This window comes from Coregonus clupeaformis, unplaced genomic scaffold, assembly GCF_020615455.1.
Source record: "Coregonus clupeaformis isolate EN_2021a unplaced genomic scaffold, ASM2061545v1 scaf0311, whole genome shotgun sequence".
Taxonomy (NCBI): domain Eukaryota; kingdom Metazoa; phylum Chordata; class Actinopteri; order Salmoniformes; family Salmonidae; genus Coregonus; species Coregonus clupeaformis.
Window position 1 is genome coordinate 389,450 of NW_025533766.1, and position 22,109 is coordinate 411,558.

Genomic DNA, 22,109 nt, shown 5'->3' on the forward strand with positions numbered 1-22,109 from the left:
CAATAAGTGTTGCTTCCTGGTCATTTTGGGCTTGGCTCAGGTCCTCCCAGCTGTCCATGTTGGATCAAACAGGAAGAGGAAGTTAGCTCAGTTTCTAGAGTAGATAGAAAATGACATCATTGATCAGACAAAATATATTTTTATTCTGTTTGGGTTTAGCGCCATCCTCTGCATTGATTGGAAATTAATTGACAGGTGAAAACAATATGGTGGAATCAAGCCAATCATAAGGCTGTCTTTCACCTGGTCAGTTATTTCAGATCAGTGCAATGAAGGAGAAGACAGGAGGCGAGGCGAGGAGTGGACAGAGTTACTAGACAATTGAGAAATAGACAAGATCTACAGTGACAAGGATTAGTGGAGGAAGCCTTGTTTACGCTTGATGTTTGATTGACATGTTAAAGTCCTTTGGGTGAGTAGATACCTTTGACAGGACCTTGTTTCTGTTCATTAAACAGCAGTGTGTTATCTGGCGGTGTTCTCTAACACTGTTTCAAAATACCCATCAGGAGTCTCACACATTCCATGTCAAGTTCGAGAAAACGTCGACTTCACCTCGGAGAGTTGTCCCCCATCTCGGCAAAAGCTACTTTTACCCACCAACTGTTTTTGAAGGAAACCATATCGTTTTCCACCAGCCATCCGTCTCAGCCGTTGTGATAAATCAATGCCATAGGAGGAAAACCAGAGTGTTCGCTAACACCTTCAAATGCCCCCGACCAAGCGTACCACATGAGTCCAATCACTCGAGACCTCAATCAGAACTCCATCATGCCGCCACAGGGCTGATTTAAACTTCGAGAGACGGAGGGAGGCCAGTCGTCATGGATTACAGATTACACCACTGCAGTTTTGGGGCCGGCCCCGGAGATTAGATTGGCGGTGCTATTGGGTTCTGGCTGTCTCCAGCCCTGCAAGAGTTCAATGATCGGTCTGGGTGACTGCTCACAAAGAATGGAGAACTGGAATGGGTCTGCCCAGAATTTAAAACTCCCTGTCCCCAGAACTGAGAGAGAGAGAGGAGAGATGGGAGAGGGAGTGAGTGGAAAGAGTCAGAGAGAGAGAGAGTGAGAGAAAGGGAAAGAGAGAGTGGAGAGAAAGAAAGAGGGAAAGAGAGAGAGAGAGAGAGAAGGGACAGAAGCGAGAACTGAGAGGGAGAGAGAGAAAGTGAGAGCAGACTTGGAGATTTATTATAGGCCAGCTCCATTGGTACTACACTGACATGTTATGTGATTGGGTGGTTTAAATCACAGGCGGCGTTACTTTACTTTAACCAAGTGCCACCATAAACAGAGATGCATTTACCTTGTTAAGCATCTGTAGTATATCTCCGATGATTGCATACACATCCGAATGTGCCTCAGGTTTAACTCACTGTCAGGATGAGAATAGATCACTGGCAAAGCTACAAGTTTCTCTTAGCCCTCGCGTCCTAGTTGTTTAGTCATAACAAGCTCTCGGATTAGACTCAAATTATGACAAAGAGCTGCAATGATTCAAACCAACACTAGACAAATTACACAGACGGACTGTGATTTAAAAAATAAATTATATAAAATATCTCAAAGTCTCAATTGCATCCTATTCCATCTCTCTCTCTCTCTCTCTCTCTCTCTCTCTCTCGTTCTCTCTCTCTCTCGTTCTCTCTCTCTCTCGTTCTCTCTCTCTCTCTCTCTCTCTCTCTCTCTCTCTCCTCTCTCTCGCTCTCTCGTTCTCCTTTCTCTCTCTCTGTCGAACTGGAAAGTCCCAAATTAACTCTCTTACTGCTTTGATCCCAGATTTCGGAAAGAAATCCAAGAGGATTCCGATCTTCAGTGCAGTTGTCCCCGAGACTGTTTAGTCGGTTTCCCTCTCGAAGTACAAAGTAGCTTAGATTAGGAGAGGACTTTTAATTGGTAATGGAAGCCAATGAGTAAGTGACAAAATGGGTAAGCTGATACAGTTTAACCGATACACTGGTCGTGACCCTACACTCTGAGGGGTCTCCGGGGGAGTTAGGATATGCAAAAAACACTATCCATTCAATAGAAACATAATCATGTAGTTTGATCTGTTAGTGATAATGAGGTAAAAGAGACAAGGAAGGGAAGGTCATAAAGAAATACATGGATTCTGAAAGGGAGAAATCAATAGATTGTGTTTCAATTCAAAGTAGACCGTCTGATCTTTGATAGGAAGGATCAAATACTTTGTCAAATATCAATCTGTTCATACCTAAGCACTTGTAGCAATTATTTGTCAGACACAGAAAAATATGCTGCGGCCTCCTTCTAAATGTGGTGACGGTGGTGGTATTTTTATCCATCAAAGGAATGGAGGAGGAAATTGAATTGAACCACAGAATCTGCTGCCTGTCAGTGTGTTAGAAGCGTGGAAAACACCTTAGCTTTCTTCTCTCGGCTTGTGATGTGAGCGTTCCACAAATATGCAATTAGCCAGCATGATGCCATGCATAATCTCTGCGGACACGACGGCACTATTTGACCATAAATTTAACAAATTAAAGTATCTAAACTCCAATTTGTAAACGTATTTCAAACATAGCTATTAGCTACTAGCAACATTGCATGATGGGAAGCATTCCTTCTCTATGGGGCTCATCCTATCTTCCATTTAAGTTGAATTTTCACTTAGTTTCCCATTGACATCAACGCATTACTAGACTTAAGTGGAAGTTGGGATTCACACCTGGGCTTACATTTAAATTTGTAAGTATATTCAAGATGTAGCTACTAGCTACATTGCATGTTGCGAAGGGGAAGTGACATCCGACGCCCATTCTCTGTGGTTGTAACCATGCAATGTGTGAGACTCCTAGGTGTTTGCTATGCTGTGTGCATCATTTCAGGAATGCTCTATCGTCAAGCGACCTGAGCTCGGCTCTCCCGGCTCTCTCATGCCATCTTTCTTTTCTCTCATTCAAGCAAAACAAAACGCCTGCCGGAATGTTCTTTTCTTTGTGTTTGCACATTTGTTTTGCAGCAGGTGTCTTCGCTCTAACCCACAGAGTAGTCGGGAGAATAAGGTGTCCGCCACAAGGTTGGCTGCTCCACATATTTCTTTAAAATAATTATTGGCAAGATGTGGTCCTGAAGGCAGTGAGGCAAAAAACATCGTCTGAATCCTGACTTCACTGACTATTAATAGTCACCTCCCCCCTTCTCCCCCATCCTCCCCCTCCCTCATCCTCTTGGCAAAGACATATCTCCTCCCCTTCTGGCTTGAGAACTCTGTGAACATTTTGCACTCTCTGGTGCCGCAGCCACCATTTGGCGTTCACACCAGCAGCATGACTGAGATGTTTGGCGTTCACATCAGCAGCATGACTGAGATGTTTGCCGTTCACACCAGCAGCATGACTAAATGTTTAGTTATTCATTTCCTGTCAGTTTGATATCCTTATAGAAACTATATACAGCTGTCTAGTTAGTACATGAAAACTTAATCAACCAAGAGCCTTGTAAAGTAATTGTGGTTCAATGTAGATTGCTTCCCAATCTTCAAAATGGTACGCCTACATCGGGGATTATATATTGTTAGGATTATTATTTTATTTTTTTTTGGGGGGATTTCTGTTGCGCGTTAAAATAGTAGAATTCACAAGGTGCAATTACAAAAATGTGGTTGTGCATCAGCAGTTTTCCTCTTGTTATGTCAGTCACTGACAGTCACTCAGTTAGCCATGTCAGCTAAAGTATTTTAGATTGGTAAGTTAGTCTAGCGGCTAGCTATCTAAACTTAGTAATCATGGTCGAATTACCGGCCAGGGGGCCCCCATTGATTTTCTTATTCAGTCTCACTCAGATACTGTATCATATTAAAAATGGATGCAATTTCAATCCACCCTGTGGCAAAATGTGTAGAATTACAGGAAATTAGCTGTAAAATAGCTAATTTTCCTCTCTGCTCCATGGCAAAATGTGTAGAATTGCACGAAATGAACTCTGCTGTCAAGATGGGGAATGCTAAAATGTTTTTCTAGCAATTGTGGTGGGGGGGCTACATGTACAGTACCAGTCAAAAGTTTGGACACACCTACTCGTTCCAGGGTTTTTCTTTATTTTTACTATTTTCTACATTGTAGAATAATAGTGAATACATCAAAACTATGAAATAACACATATGGAATCATGTAGTAATCAAAAAAGTGTTAAACAAATCAAAATATATTTTATATTTTTGATTCTTCAAATAGCCACCCTTTGCCTTGATAACAGCTTTGCACACTCTTGGCATTCTCTCAACCAGCTTCACCTGGAATGCTTTTCCAACAGTCTTGAAGGAGTTTCCACATATGCTGAGCACTTGTTGGCTGCTTTTCCTTCACTCTGTGGTCCAACTTATCCCAAACCATCTCAATTGGGTTGAGGTCGGGTGATTGTGGAGGCCAGGTCATCTGATGCAGCACTCCATCACTCTCCTTATTGGTCAAATAGCCCTTACACAGCCTGGAGGTGTGTTGGGTCATAGTCCCACTAAGTCCAAACCAGATGGGATGGCGTATCGCTGCAGATTGATGTGGTAGCCATGCTGGTTAAGTGTGCCTTGAATTCTAAATAAATCACTGTCACCTGCAAAGCACCCCCACACCATCACACCTCCTCCTCCATGCTTAATGGTGGGAACCACAAATGTGGAATCATCCGTTCACCTCCTCTGCGTCTCACAAGACACGGCGGTTAGAACCAACATTCTCAAATTTGGACTCATCAGACCAAAGGACAGATTACCACCGGTCTAATGTCCATTGCTTGTGTTTCTTGGTCCAAGCAAGTCTCTTCTTATTATTGGTGTCCTTTAGTAGTGGTTTCTTTGCAGCAATTTGACCATGAAGGCCTGATTCACACAGTCTCCTTTGAACAGTTGATGTTGAGATGTGTCTGTTACTTGAACTATGTGAAACATTTATTTGGGCTGCAATTTCTGAGGCTAGTAACTCTAATGAACTTATCCTCTGCAGCAGAGGTAACTCTGGGTCTTCCATTCCTGTGGCGGTCCTCATAAGAGCCAGTTTCATCATAGCGCTTGATGGTTTTTGCGACTGCACTTGAAGAAAGCGTTCAAAGTTCTTGAAATGTTCCGTATTGACTGACCTTCATGTCTTAAAGTAATGATGGACTGTCATTTATCTTTGCTTATTTGAGCTGTTCTTGCCATAATATGGACTTGGTATTTTACCAAATAGGGCTATCTTCTGTATACCACCCCTACCTTGTCACAACACAACTGATTTGCTCAAACGTATTAAGAAGGAAAGAAATTCCACAAATTAACTTTTAACAAGGCACAACTGTTAATTGAAATGCATTCCAGATGACTAACTCATGAAACTGGTTGAGAGAATGTCAAGAGTGTGCAAAGCTGTCATCAAGGCAAAGGGTGGCTACTTTGAAGAATCTCAAATATAAATATATTTTTGATTCGTTTAACACTTTTTTGGTTACTACATGATTCCATATGTGTTATTTCATAGTTTTGTTGTCTTCACTACTATTCTACAATGTAGAAAATAGTAAAAATTTAGAAAAACCCTTGAATTAGTAGGTGTGTCCAAACTTTTGACTGGTACTGTATGTTGGTTTCTCTGTCATGGTCCGCCCAGGCCGCAGGCGTGGTCGAGGATAGCAGGGTTCGGTACACAAATCGGGTTCTCGGTAGGTCCAGGTCCAACAGCCAACAGGTTACTACATGATTCCATATGTGTTATTTCATAGTTTTGATGTCTTCACCATTATTCTACAATGTAGAAAATAGTAAAAATAAAGAAAAAACCCTGGAATGAGTAGGTGTATCCAAACTTTTGACTGGTACTGTATGTCACGTGGTACAGTATAAAAATATCCAGCTTTTCTTCTACCCAAATACAACGGTTTTGACAATATCATATACTGTATCTTAACATTTGAGCTGTCTTTGCCAAACACTGTCAAGTTACAGTAGTTAGCGAAATTTAGCTGGGGCATACTTCCTCATTCCAATGAAGACCGCAAACATCTGATAGGACCCCAGAGACCAAAAGTAGACCAACATCCTCAGCATAACATTAAAACCAGTAATAGTGATAGCGCTGGCGGCATCCACGTATTCCCATGGAAAACTCCCAATGGCGCATGAAGCGGAAGTATATGAATTTGAGGCGTGCCATATTGCTGAAAGGGGCTGAATGGCACCAAGAAATCGCTAGGATCATGGTGAAAGTGGCCGTAACTAGGGAAGGATCATGGTCGATGTAGTCGTTTTAATCCTGCCTGAGAGAGTCAACTCAGCCGAGCGTGAGCCTCCTTGTAGCCTGCCGGCCCGTGATTGGTCTGTGTCAGCACCTGGTCTTGTGTGATGACAAATGTAGTAGTCGAATGGATCACTATTTAATTAAATATCTTGATTTGTTCGGCCGTCAGAATTGAACTTGATCATAATAAACTAATATTAGAGGCCAAAACATCCGTACATTTTTTGGCTTTCTAGGACAGACCAGGGCTTTTGGCACCACTGGGTTGCTACGCAGTAGTTGACCAGCAGAGCTCGTGACTTCACGCTCCAGGCCGGACACTTGGGTCCTGATTCTTAGATGGGCCCTAGGGATGGATGGCCAGGGAATGCCTGGCGCAAACTGGTGTGAAGGGGTGTCATCAGTAGGTATTCGGGGAGCGAGCGCGTTGAAATGGGCCATGTGTTGCTCCTCTCACGGTTGCGGTGGCCATTTTTAGTTCCTCATGTCGTTTGGTGTGGTCTAATGAACACGGGGTATTTCCCTGGGCCGCACCGCAGAATTTAAAAATACCAACCTTTCTCTGAACCCAACAGCTTGGGATGGGTTACTTCTGAGCATGCTTGTCCTCATACCTCTGTGGAAAAATGTAAAATAAAACCCCTCACAGCTCGTGACAGTGACCGTGTCGGCTGTATTAATAAATGATTTCATCGACTTTAATCGGCCTGAATCGCTGACCAGATAAGGACTTGTACTTGACCTAACAAATGTCCACGGACTAAGTTTTACACGTTTCCCGAGTCAGCTCCCCCGCCAAATTAACTCAACCCCTTTTTTTGTTTTTAATCAGCGGCGTAATCTAGCGGTTTCACAGCTCACCGGCATCCTCGCGTTAACACCCTACCTCATACTGTGTATCCCAGGTTTGGAAAGTGGGCTAACGCTGTCTTTTCTATTAGATTACACATTCTAATAAAGTAGAATGAGACTAGACGATGCTATCTCCTCCAGGTGAAGGATTCCCCACTAATGCTTGTGAATTCAATATGAACAATGTTCCAAGCCGAAATATGAACACTATCCCTCTATCAACTCCAATGCCCCATGCTCAAAGGTTTAACGGCGCAATAATCGCTTCATATAGCTACCTAATTCGATTTCAATTGACATTTTGTGAATGGGCATTTTGTGTAACCTATATACAGATGTAGGATCTTAATTTGGGGCAGTTTGCTACAGCAGGAAAGTTATCCTTCAGCAACAGGAAATGTGAATTATGATGTGGATTATGATGAACATACATTTTTTTGTAGGGGTTTGATACATTTTCTATTAAGGAAAATCAAGTCTGAAATGTAAAAGGTGAAAACTGTCGATGTGCCCTTGAGCTAGGCCTAATTGCTCTTGTAAGTCGCTCTTGATAACACCGTCTGCTAAATGACTAACATGTAAATGTAGATGTAAAGTGGAAATTACTAACTTTAGAATACTTTTTTAAACCTTGAATACACTACAAGTTTACATTTCCTGCTGTGCAGGGAAATTCTCAGCAAAAAAATAGTGATCAAATTAAGATCCTACATCTGTAGGGTGTACTTTCAGTGCCAAAATTAAACTCTTCATGCTTGCTTATATCTTTATAGTTAAGCAATGCTCATAGCCCTCTGTACAGTTCCATTGTCTATTGCCACTAAGCATCAGTCATGATATTGAGTCTCCATATCACTGTTTCCCACTGCACCTCTACATTGTACTTCACATTAATTTTTTTTACTTTATTTAACCAGGTAGGCAGTTGAGAACAAGTTCTCATTTACAACTACGACCTGGCCAAGATAAAGCAAAGCAGTGTGATAAAAACAACAACAACACAGAGTTACATATGGAATAAACAAAACGTACAGTCAATAACACAATAGAAAATCTATATACAGTGTGTGCAAATGTAGTATGTTATGGAGGTAAGGTAATAAATAGGCCATAGTGCAAAATAATTACAATTTAGTATTAACACTGGAGTGATAGATGTGCAGAAGATGATGTGCAAATAGAAATACTGGGGTGCAAATGAGCAAAATAAATAACAATATGGGGATGAGGTAGTTGGGTGGGCTAATTACAGATGGGCTGTGTATAGGTGCAGTGATCGGTAAGCTGCTCTGACAACTGATGCTTAAAGTTAGTGAGGGAGATAAGAGTCTCCAGCTTCAGAGATTTTTGCAGTTTGTTCCAGTCATTGGCGCAGAGAACTGGAAGGAATGGCGGCCAAAGGAGGTGTTGGCTTTGGGGATGACCAGTGAGATATACCTGCTGGAGCGCATACTACGGCTGGGTGTTGCTATGGTGACCAATGAGCTAAGATAAGGCGGGGATTTGCCTAGCAGTGATTTATAGATGACCTGGAGCCACATAATGACGGTATCAGGCGCACAACAAACTTGTGACAAGATAAGTGAGCTCACCCAGACGTGTCCAATCATGATGCGCACACGCACACTCACCCCGCCGCCCGCCACAAACACACATAACCTCCCACCCCGTCTCCAACTCCCACCGTAGGAATAGTGAACGAGCCTGATTGGTCCCTATTATGACAGACTTAATGAAGCTTTTAATGGAAATTAGTACCAGTTGGCTGAGGCCCCTGTATATCAGCTCACGGTTAGTATGCTGCAGTGAACACAGTGAGCAGCACAGTTAGACAGAACAGAAAGCAGAGCAGGGCAAGCCACCAGCTCTGTTTCTGCATCCCAAATGGCACCCTATTCCCTATGTAGTGCACTACTTTGGAAGGGGGTACAATAGAGCTCTGGTTAGAAGTAGTGCATTATGTAGGGAATAGGGTGGCATTTGGAACGCAGCCGTCTCCAACACCAGAACACACAGAGATACTGTAAAGCTTTACTATTCCCTCAAGTCTTAAAGCCTTCAGCTGCCCTAAACAACACTTCACACAATGGACAACCAGCAGGCAGAAAATATTCACTGTTTTATGTTGTTTCTACTGCCTGATACTGAACATAATGTTCAAGGCAAGCGTTTGCTTTTGTGTGCTTTAACGCCGTGCTAATAGTGAGGTATTAGGCTATTCGTATCGTTTAGTTGTGTTGGCCATTTTCCAAAATCAAGACTTCAGTGCTCTCACCAAGTTCAAGCTTATGGCTTGTACGGTTTGAAATGGATAAAAATCAACAAGGAAAAGGGGTTCTCCCTCCCAATGAGCCAGTGCTGTACAGTAATACCGTTTATAAGTTATATGAAAACATGGTTTCACATTAAAATGTTATCTCTGGACATTGTTGAACTATAATTCCCATCGCTCCTAATCCCAACAAGTATGACACACATTGTGCTTGCATTGTGCTACTTGGTAGATCAACAAATCAAATTAAATAAAATGTTATTTGTCACATGCGCTGAATACAACAGGTGTAGACCTTACAGTGAAATGCTTACTTACAAGCCCTTAACCAACAATGCAGTTTTTTAAAATTAAGTAAGAAAATATTTGCTAAATTATTTGATAAAAAATCCAATAAACTTAAGTAGATCAACAGTAATACACACCAAGGAACTGAACAAGTCAGACAGGATTAAACGCTTTCTCATATCTGATCTGAGACCAGGGCCTGTATTCATAAAGTGTCTGAGATTGCTGATCTACGATCAGTTTTGCCTTTTAGATCATAATGAATAAGATTGCATAGACACGGGGCACCTGATCCTAGATCATCACTCCTACTCTGAGATGCTTTATGAAAACAGGCTCTGAGTGTGTGCCGGGAAATTGCTCTTCTCACTTGCCTCTTTCCTATCTATGGGAATCCTCCCCAAACAGCTCTGTGCCAGCACGGGTGTAAGCATGGAGACTGCGTCGGACCCAGCAAGTGCAAGTGTCACCCCGGCTTCACTGGGAAGACCTGCAACCAAGGTAAGACCAGTAACTGGGTTGACGTTGTGATCGTGACATTGTGACGCTTGGCTGGCGTTGTGATTACACCCTACACTAAGATTGGATAGACCATTTGGTGTCTTCTGTGTGAAAATATACGGTTCCTTTCATACTCCGAGAGAGAGAGAGAGAGAGCGCCATAGTGAGTTAGTGGTCGTTCTAATCTGAGCCAGCATGCCTTTACTCAGTGCTTCAAGGGCCCCTTCATCCACCTCCATCCAGACCTGCTGACATTAACATTTTCCAAAGGAAACTAATGGAAGTCAAACTTCAACCAGCCCTGAGCGATGGCATGGTAATCATTGTTTATTGTCTACAATGCACATATACATAGCAACAGGAACAGGCGTATTAATGTTGCCGTTTTTATTCATTGATTCATAGCTGATGCAGGCTAGCTCTCTCCATAGTAGTTAGATTCTATAATCACACAGGGGAGGGTGGTAGAAAAAAGGCCTGAATCAGCACAAATGGTAATGCCTGCTGTGTGCCGGGACCACACACACACACACACACACACACACACACACACACACACACACACACACACACACACACACAGTGAGTGATGCCTGGAGTGCAACCTCCCTCTGCAGATAACATCTCAATTACTGTCCTGAGATAACTCAGAGAGCAGGCTGAAAATGCAGCGCAATGAGTAGCCTACTGAGAGTTACAATACAGTGAGAGAGTGTGCATGTGCCTCTGTCTGTCTCTGTCTCTGTCTGTGTGTGCCTTTGTGTGTTACTCGTGTGTGTGTGTGTGTGTGTGTGTGTGTATGTGTGTGTGTGTGTGCATGTGTGGGAAACAGAGATAAAGATCAAACTTGATTGAAAATATTGAATTGAATGACCCCCTCAGTCAGGGAGGGTTAGTTTCTGGTAAATCTGAGTGGCTTGAAACTACTTGTGGAATTCACGCCTTAAGACAGGAATAGGATAGCATGTAATTAAAAACAAGGAGAGAGAGAGGAGGGGGTTGAAATCCTTTCCGGAATGTAGAAATGAGTCATTCTACATGTCTCAGGCTAAGGTGGCTCAAGGCAGATTGGCTAGACGTAGTCGCTAGAAAAATAAGCAATCATGGGTCATGCTCATTAGTAACTAAAAGGAAGATAACAGACTCAAACTGGGAGGGACTACTTAGACAGGTCCAAAAAAAATCGTTTTCCGCTGCAAAATGTTTTAAAACGTTTTCGTGCTCTAATGAACACCTCCCTGACTTCGTTACTTCGACAAGGATGGACGTTGCTCTTTTACCAATAATAATAATTAGACTTGTCTGACAAACTATCATTTAAATAATGTCAAATGCTTAAGTGTGCATGGAACTCATTTGGCAATTAAGTGCCTTAGACAAGCACTGACTGAAGAGCTCATTAAAGGGGCAATCTGGGGATTTTTTCAAGCGATCGATCATTTAGAGATAATGTATGTCTAATAGAGATAACCTTCAGGGGCATCATTCCAAGTTGGCTCACATCGTCGTAGAAACAGAATTAATTATTCAAAACCTATAGATTGGATTTTTTTCTCCATTCAAAGTAGTGATTTGCTTTTAACCATTGATTTGCCATTCTAATGTCAGTCGTTGACACACTGTGAATATTAATTTTCCTTTTCGCCGATACTCGTTTGATCTATTTTATGTTTAATTCATGTTCGGTTAGACACCCACTTAGATGGTGACATGAACTGTAATGGTTTAAATAGTGATGTGGGGTTGTAAACACAGAAACATGTTTACAAGCAGTAGCTACAAACACACACACACACAGTACAGTGCAGTAAGGTGCATGCTCGGGGCTTGGCATTCCTCTTCCGCAGTAACTGAGTGGTGAGGACAGATGAATGACCCTCAAGGCACTGGGATTAACAACAGTGTTAAAACACCACAACACAGTAGCAGCAACAAGCGGGACCATAGAGGTGATCGTTGAGGAGAATTCTCTCTCTCTCTCTTACTTTAAAGTCTCTGTCTAGAATCTAGCTTGGTTAGGAACATAACATTGTGTTGCTATTGTTCCCTGTACCACTGTAATGGCAAGACCAATGTCTACCCATGATCTATTAGTATTAGAGAGCAATTATTCCAGAAACTTAGTGTTATGATTAAAGTTATAAATTGTACATTGCTATTAATTCAGTGTCATGGAACAAACGTCCCTGCAATAACACCAAATGTTAACAGCATTTTGCTCTATCGCAATTAATGATCAAAATCACGTCCAGCTTGTTTTGAAATGTCAATGATTTTATTTTTGAGAACGCCGTGACTTTCTGTGTTAAAGGGAATCTGCAGTTCAAACTACAGAAGTATCAATCGCAGATTGCCCCTTTAACAGAATAACATCTTGTCATGGTGGGGCCATGGTGTCGGGGCCAGATGGGTACTGATGCTGTATCACACCAAATCAAACTCATTACCAAGATAATCCAGTTAGCACTGAGACGGTGTGCTAGACACACACTCCCCCTCGCTCCGTCACTCCCCGCAGATCAAAATCCCTTTAATAAGATTATTATTTTCTACGGGAGGTTTCAATTAACCCCTTGTCTCTTGCTGTTTAGATGCTATTAAAAGGTCCTGTGAGGGAGCGAGCGCCATGTAACAGTTTCAAACATCAAAAGAAATATATCTGTAATCGAGTTGACAAGCCTCTTTATACAATTATGCGACCTCCTCTCTCCATTTATTTCGCTCTCTGTCTCTCTCTTTCTCTCTACATTTCTCTCTTTATTTATTTCTCTCTTTCCCTTTATTTTCTCCCCCTCCCTCCCCCTCTCACTACATCTCTCTCTCTCTCTCTCTCTCTCTCTCTCTCTCTCTCTCTCTCTCTCTCTCTCTCTCTCTATCGCTCTCTCTCTCTATCGCTCTCTCATATACGTGTCAGCGAGCCAGCAGCGGTGGCATCTCTCCAAATATTATGCTTCACGTACCTCAAGTCGAGTACCGCTTGGCTTTCATGTCATCATAAGCGCTTTCTATTCTGAGAGCATTAGCTAATATAAGATTTGGAAGCAGCCTTGTACCTCCGGCACAAACATCTGTAGTTAGATGACGTTAAACACTCCTGTTTAAAATCAACAGCTAGCTGTCTGTCTGTCTGTCTGTCTATCTATCTCTCTGTGTCTGTCTGTCTGTCTGTTTCTCTCTCTGGCTGTCTGTTTAGTTGGGGAGATATTTTAAAGTTGAAAGTCAAACACTTCAGCTGCCACAGGATTACAAAGGATACTTTACATGTCATCATATAATTAGCCTTGTGTCACCCAGGCCTTTGCATTGCTCAATTACCATGTAGCATGTAGTCTGTCCCATTTTCTCCTCCACCCAAGGTCACCTATTGGTCGTATGCAGAGAGACAGGCAGACAGGCAGGCGGGGAAGCAGAAAGACAGGCAAAGTAACCAGGTAGGCAGAGAGACAGGCAGGCAGACAGACAGACAAAGTCAGACAGGAAGGAAGGAAGGAAGGAAGGAAGGAAGGAAGGAAGGAAGGAAGGAAGGAAGGAAGGAAGGAAGGAAGGAAGGGAAGGAAGGAAGGAAGGAAGGAAGGAAGGAAGGAAGGAAGGAAGGAAGGCAGACAGACAGACAAGAGGCCCTGGACTGGACCAAGTTGGCAGGGAAGTAGTTAGACCAGGTATTACTGACTGGTTGAGTTAATCAAGCCAGTCACTACACTCTCAATAGCACACACACGACACACACACACACTCAAATGCACACGCACACACGCACACACACACACTTTGAACCCCAGATACAGGGAAGAAGATGGCTGCCGTTTTACAGCCCTCTAACCAATTGTACTATTATGTGTGTTTTTCCGCGTTATTTGTAATTTATTTTGTACATAATGTTTCTGCCATCGTCTCTTATAACCAAAAGAGCTTCTGGATATCAGGACAGCAGATTACTCACCTCGCGTTGACGATGACTTTTTCTTCAACGAGGGTTCAGCGAAGGATATTCTACAGACTCCCGACAAGGCCCAGATCCCCGTCATTCGCGTGAGAAGAGACGGAGATATCGTGGGACGCAGATCCGGGTGCCTTGTAAGGATCCGGCGAACGAGTAAACTGTCTCTCCCATCAATCCTATTAGCCACGTTCAAGCTTTTTGAGAATAAAATGGACGATTTAAGATTACGGTTATCCTACCAACGGGACATTAAAGACTGTAATATCTTATGTTTCACGGAGTCGTGGCTGAACGACAACAATGACAACATTCAGCTAGCAGGCTATACGCTACATCGGCAGGACAGAACGGCAGACTCGGGTAAGACGAGGGGTGGCGGTCTCTGTATATTTGTAAACAACAGCTGGTGCACAAAATCAAATACTAAGGAAGTCTCTAGGTTGCTCGCCTGAGGTAGAGTATCTCATGATAAGCTGTAGACCACACTATTTACCAAGAGAGTTTTCATCTATATTTTTCATAGCTGTCTATTTACCACCACAAACCAATGCTGGCATTAAGATTGCACTGAATGAGTTGTACAAGGCCATTAATCAACAGGAAAATGTCTCATCCAGATGCAGCGCTCCTAGTAGCCGGGGACTTTAATGCAGGGAAACTTAAATCCGTTCTACCTCATTTCTACCAGCATGTTAAATGTGCAACCAGAGGGGAAAAACTCTAGACCACCTTTACTCCACACACAGAGACGCACAAAGCTCTCCTCGCCCTCCATTTGGCAAATCTGACCATAACTCTATCCTCCTGATTCCTGCTTATAAGCAAAAACTGAAGCAGGAAGCACCAGTGATTTGGCTAATAAAAAAGTGGTCAGATGACGCAGATGCTAAGCTACAGGACTGTTTTGCTAGCACAGACTGGAACATGTTCCGGGATTCTTCAGACAGCATTGAGGAGTACACCACATCAGTCACTGGCTTCATCAATAAGTGCATCGATGATGTTGTCCCCACAGTGACCGTACGTACATACCCCCAACCAGAAGCCATGGATTACAGGAAACATCCCGCACTGAGCTAAAGGGTAGAGCTGCCGCCAAGGACGGGACTCTAACCCGGACGCTTATAAGAAATCCCGCTATGAACCTCCGGCGAACCATCAAACAGGCAAAGAGTCAATACAGGTCTAAGATTGAATCATACTACACTGGCTCTGACGCTCGTCGGATGTGGCAGGGCCTTGAAAACTATTACAGACTACAAAGGGAAGTCACAGCCGCGAGCTGCCCAGTGACACAAGCCTACCAGACGAGCTAAACCACTTCTATGCTCGCTCGAGGCAAGCAACACTGAAGCATCGCATGAGAGCACCAGCTGTTCCGGACGACTATGTGATCACGCTCTCCGTAGCGATGTGAGTAAGACTTTTAAGCAGGTCAACATTCACAAGGCCGCAGGGGCCAGACGATTACCAGGACGTGTACTCCGAGCATGTGCTGACCAACTGGCAAGTGTCTTCACTGACATTTTCAACATGTCCCTGACTGAGTCTGTTACCAACATGTTTCAAGCCGACCACCATAGTCCCGTACCCAAGAACTCTAAGATAACCTGCCTAAATGACTACCGACCCGTAGCACTGACGTCTGTAGCCGAAGTGCTTTGAAAGACTGGTCATGGCTCACATCAACAGCATAATCCCAGAAACCTAGACCCACTCCAATTTGCATACCGCCCCAACAGATCCACAGATGATGCAATCTCTATCGCACTCCCACACTGCCCTTTCCCACCTGGACAAGAGGGAACACCTACGTGAGAATGCTATTCATTGACTACAGCTCAGCATTCAACACCATAGTGCCCTCTAAGCTCATCACTAAGCTAAGGATCCTGGGACTAAACACCTCCCTCTGCAACTGGATCCTGGACTTCCTGGACGGGCCGCCCCCAGGTGGTAAGGGTAGGTAACAACACATCTGCCACACTGATCCTCAACACGGGGGGCCCCTCAGGGTGCGTGCTCAGTCCCCTCCTGTACTCTCTGTTCACCCATGACTGCATGGCCAGGCACGACTCCAACACCATCATTAAGTTTGCCAACGACACAACAGTGGTAGGGGCCTGATCACCGACAACGATGAGACAGCCTATAGGGGAGGGAGGTCAGAGATCTGGCCGTGTGGTGCCAGGACAACAACCTCTCCCCTCAACGTGACCAAGACAAAGGAGAGGTGATTGTGGACTACAGGAAAAAAAGAAGAGGACTGAGCACGCCCCCTTCTCATCGACGGGGCTGTAGTGGAACAGGTTGGAGAGCTTCGAGTTCCTTGGTGTCCACATCACCAACGAACTATCATGGTCCAAACACACCAAGACAGTCGTGAAGAGGGCACGACAGGGCCTATTCCCCCCTCAGGAGACTAAAAAGATTTGGCATGGGTCCTCAGATCCTCAAAAAATTCTACAGCTGCACCACCGAGAGCATCCTGACTGGTTGCATCACCGCCTGGTATGGCAACTGCTTGGCCTCTGACCGCAAGGCACTACAGAGGGTAGTGCGTACGGCCCAGTACATCACTGGGGCAAAGCTCCCTGCCATCCAGGACCTCTATACCAGGCGGTGTCAGAGGAAGGCCCTCAAAATTGTCAAAGACTCCAGCCACCCTAGTCATAGACTGTTCTCTCTGCTACCGTAGACGGCAAGCGGTACCGGAGTGCCAAGTCTAGGTCCAAAGACTTCTCAACAGCTTCTACCCCCAAGCCATAAGACCTCTGAACAGCTAATCATGGCTACCCGGACTATTTGCACTGCCCCCCCACCCCACCCTTTTTACGCTGCTGCTACTCTGTTAAGTATTTATGCTTAGTCACTTTAACTCTACCCACATGTACATATTACCTCAACTACCTCAACTAGCCTGTGCCCCCGCACATTGACTATGCAACTGTACCCCCCTGTATATATAGCCTCCCTACTGTCACTTTATTTTACTTTATATATAGCCTCCCTACTGTCACTTTATTTTACTTCTGCTCTTTTTTTTCTCAACACTTTTTTTGTTGTTGTTTTATTCTTACTTTTTGTTTAAAATAAATGCACTGTTGGTTAAGGGCTGTAAGTAAGCATTTCACTGTAATGTCTGCACCTGTTGTATTCGGCGCATGTGACCAATAAAATTTGATTTGATTTGATTTGATATACAGGCAGAGGGTATCAGAATCCAGACTGATTACTCTCTCTGACTCCGAGACGCTATTTCATGTCATCGCTGACACAAAGGAATGCTGAAGGAGGAGAAGTCAGAAAAAGAAGGGAGAAGAAGGAGAAGAAGGAGAAACTGGCTCAACTCTCTCTTTCTTTCTCTTTTTGGTGTGATTCTAGTCTGCTCATGTCCAATTCCCACAAGTGTAATCCTCTTTGCTGCATAATGTCATTCTTGCTCTCCAGGAATGCAGTCGTAGTCAGAGGTGTACTAATCCCAGTGTGTGTGCGTGGGTGTTTTCCCACCGGCGGCGAGATCTCACTCTCTCTCCTTGTGTGTTGTTTTGTCTCCCCTCCCCTATTTAAGAAGAGGAACTGGACTATGTAACCCCCCTAACATGGGACAGTCACCCCCCTATCTTTCTTCCTGTGGACCACCAGCCTCCAGCGGGGCTGTTGATGGAGGGTGAGATAAACTGTGGAACGTGAGGTGGTGAAGGGTGCCCTCCGCTCCCCGCCACACCCGCCACCCACTTTGTGCCCTCCGTATGCCCCACATGCATGGCTCAGTCCTCTATGGCTTGGGCCGAGGGAGAATGAATGTCCCCTCTCCCCTCTCTTTTCCTCCTCTCCTTCCCTACTTCTTCTAGGAGAGCCGATGCCAAAGCCTGGCCTGGCAGCAGGAATGACAGAGCGAACGCCAAGCATGCCATGATGCCAATATGCCTCGCCGCACTCTGCCTCTTGGCACCTGAACCCCTTTCTGTTCTGGACTCCTTTGCAGCACCTCGTTTCCTATCTTTATTTTCATCCCTATATCTCTCTCTCGTCTCTGTCTCTGTCTCTGTCTCTGTCTCTGTCTCTGTCTCTGTCTCTGTCTCTGTCTCTGTCTCTGTCTCTGTCTCTGTCTCTGTCTCTGTCTCTGTCTCTGTCTCTCTGTCTCTGTCTATGTCTCTCTCTCTCTCTGTCTATGTCTCTGTCTATGTCTCTGTCTCTATCTCTCTGTCTCTGTCTCTGTCTCTGTCTCTGTCTATGTCTCTGTCTCTGTCTCTGTCTCTGTCTCTCTCTGTCTCTGTCTATGTCTCTCTCTCTCTCTCTCTCTCTGTCTCTGTCTCTGTCCCTCTCTGTCTCTGTCTATGTCTCTCTCTCTGTCTCTGTCTCTGTCTCTGTCTCTGTCTGTGTCTCTGTCTATGTCTCTCTCTCTCTGTCTCTGTCTCTGTCTCTGTCTCTGTCTCTGTCTCTGTCTATGTCTCTCTCTCTCTCTGTGTCTCTGTCTCTGTCTCTCTCTCTGTCTCTGTCTCTGTCTCTGTCTATGTCTCTCTCTCTCTCTGTGTCTCTGTCTCTGTCTCTGTCTCTCTCTCTGTCTCTGTCTCTGTCTCTGTCTCTGTCTCTGTCTCTGTCTCTGTCTCTCTCTCTGTCTCTCTCTCTGTCTCTCTCTCTGTCTCTGTCTCTGTCTCTGTCTCTCTCTCTCTCTCTCTCTCTGTCTCTGTCCCTCTCTGTCTCTGTCTCTGTCTCTGTCTCTGTCTCTGTCTCTGTCTATGTCTCTCTCTCTGTCTCTGTCTCTGTCTCTCTCTCTGTCTCTGTCTCTGTCTCTGTCTCTGTCTCTGTCTCTGTCTCTGTCTCTGTCTCTGTCTCTCTCTCTGTCTCTTCTTGTCTCTGTCTCTGTCTCTGTCTCTGTCTCTGTCTCTGTCTCTGTCTCTGTCTATGTCTCTCTCTCTGTCTCTGTCTCTGTCTCTGTCTCTGTCTCTGTCTCTGTCTCTCTCTCTCTCTCTGTCTCTGTCTCTCTCTCTGCTATTCCCAATTTCTTCCTTCATCATTCTGCCTCTGTTGTTGTTTTTCTTCCTTCCCCACACACTCTTATTTCCCCTGAACTCTAGACAGCAAGTCATTGGAGGATCCATCACCGACATGGATTCTCAGGGTTTCTCAGCCACCTTAGAACAATGGACCACTCTGCATGCTCTTGACCAGAGAGCCCCCTGGGTGATCTGTTGGCAGTGATAGTGGCGTGTCGAAACGCACCGCCGGCGCATACCTCAAGCAGTCCACCCAATAAATAACTGGGACTATCTCTCCTTCTCCTCTCTCTCTTTCTTTGTCTCTAACACGTCTCTCTGTCTGTCTGTCTGTCTGTCTGTCTTTCTACCTCATCCTCTATTTCACTCGCTTCTCTCTCTCTCTTTTTCTCCCCTCTCTCCGATGGCATCACTATAGTTCATTGCCAGTGGTAGTAATATCTCAGAGAAGGGTTTTACTCCACAATAGAACAGACTCCCAACACCTTGTCAAGTGGTGGTTCTATCTCTCCTATCTGTAATCTCCTCCCTCATCTCGCTCTCTGTCTCCCGTTCCTTATCTCCTCCTGTCTCCCTCTATCTTGTTGATCTTCCAACAGGGAACAGACTCAGCCAGGCTGTATGTCATTTGGCTGCGCTAGTTGCTGCTCGGAGCTTGTGCTGTCTGAGGAACGTGACCCATTCTCCCATCATTCTCTTCATTTACATTTTCAAGCTTTTTTCAGTTGTCACTGCCTGGGGCGAAATCCTGTCTCTGTCTCTGTCTCTGTCTCTGTCTCTGTCTCTGTCTCTGTCTCTGTCTCTGTCTCGTCTCTCTCTCTCTCTCTCTCTCTCTCTCTCTCTCTCTCTCTCTCTCTCTCTCTCTCTCTCTCTCTCTCTCTCTCTCTCTCTCTCTCTCTCTCTTTCTCTCTGATTTTGGCCTTTTACCCTTGTGTCTCTCACAGCAGCTCTTATTAGTGATGAAGGTAGAGCTCCGGCAGACAAAGCAGGAGTGACAGTTGGAGAAATGGCTGGCAAATACCAGTTCCAGGGTTCTGAATGTGTGTGCGTGTGTGTGTGTGTGTGGTGTGTGATTACTGAACTGTCAGGGAGGGTACCGCGCCAAATGAAAGGTGATATTAAAAGAAAACAGGAATGGTGACCAAAATAGCAGACAGAAGTCTGGGAGGAGTTGTCGTTATTCGAGAGGCCATTTTGTCATGTTTGTGTGTTTGGCCATGTTGCTGAGCTAATGATAGTTAGCGGCAATCACTGTATGTCTGTAGTGACAGTGCTAACGATGCTAACAAGACTGAGTTGAAGTGTTGGAATTGTTCTTTGACCTTGAAACAAGTTTGAGTTACGTTCGGAAAGTTAACGATGAAAAGGATGAGGATTTTTATAACACATTTTAAGCAGCCAATATATCCACTGTCGTTATCTCCCGATGTAAACCTCAATTACATTGTTTCATATCACTCCATTCTACGTATGAATTCACTTTTTGACAATAAAGAACACTGACAGGTGCTAATGATTGCCTCTCCAAAGATACTCCACAAAGAGAGACAATGTCTTTCTTTTTCTAGTACAAATTACCAGGTAATTGCGCCTTGATTAGAAATCTCAGAGCTGAAATGGGCACTCCAGTTTCTCATTCTGTCGATGATTTCAAGTTCTATGTCTTGGTGGGAGTCGATATTTAATATGATGACTTTGTCGTGACAGCTCCAAATGCGCCATCTCTTCTCGTTTAGTACTCAAGGGTATCAAGTGTAAAAGATATGTTGGATATAAAACTGTAACAGATTAATTTGCTTGTGGGTTAAAGTAATTATTCTGCATTTAGTAAAATAAAAACAACTTCTGAACATGTTTCATTTACTAAAATCTTAATGGTTTTTATAAACCACTGAAACCAATAGAGAAGCTTCTCTTAGAAACCAATAGAGAAGCTTCTCTTAGTTGTTTTATGTGAATTAGTGCTATTGGACCAATGGAAGTAAAACTAGACTAATCATAGTATCTCATTTTACTGTATTCTAGTAGGCCACAGTGTCCTATTTCTAAACTGTCCACAACCCGTTCTGTCAGACTGTCAGTCAACCCTTAACATTTACTGCATTGGAAATTGACTTAAGCCCAATGGCACAGGCCGGAGGATTTAAACAGACCGTTTCTCCCTCCACCAATCACGGCGCTGACATGACCTTAGCAGGCTAGCCAATTCACATTAATACAGTGGTATACGACCAAGGTACCTCCGCTCCTCCTCCCATTCATCTATTTAAATCTGTAGCATCTGTCCGATACAGACGGGCATGCCAGCGGCAAAGCGCCCAAAGAATGCATTCCCATTCCGCACATTGCCCCAGAGCTAAAGATGGCGCCACCCGTGGTTTTAGTCTGAAGTGGGCCAGGCCTAAAAACGACCAGCCACCATGTACAGTTGAGATGGAGATCTATTGTCATGGCGGGCCTCAATTAGACATGGAGGGGGCATGACACAAGTAATTTTTCCAACAATTTTTTACAGACAGATTATTTCACTTATAATTCACTGTAATGTAAATGTATCACAATTCCAGTGGATCAGAAGTTTACATACACTAAGTTGACTGTGCCTTTAAACAGCTTGGAAAATTGCAGAAAATGATGTCATGGCTTTAGAAGCTTCTGATAGGCTAATTAACATAATTTGAGTCAATTGGAGGTGTACCTGTGGATGTATTTCAAGGCCTACCTTCAAACTCAGTGCCTCTTTGCTTGATATCATGGGAAAATCAAAAGAAATCAGCCAAGACCTCAGAAAAAAAATAGTAGACCTCCACAAGTCTGGTTAATCCTTGAGAGCAATTTCCAAACGCCTGAAGGTACCACGTTTATCTGTACAAACAATAGTATGCAAGTATAAACACCATGGCACCACGCAGCTATCATACTGCTCAGGAAGGAGATGCGTTCTGTCTCCTAGAGATTAACATACTTTGGTGCGAAAAGTGCAAATCAATCCCAGAACAACAGCAAAGGACCTTGTGAAGATGCTGG

At 44.1% G+C, this 22,109-nt stretch overlaps 1 pseudogene; it reads left to right on the forward strand.

The window, feature by feature from the left end:
* Nucleotides 1–22,109, forward strand: part of LOC121557048 — a 47,098-nt pseudogene that overhangs the window by 2,036 nt on the left and 22,953 nt on the right.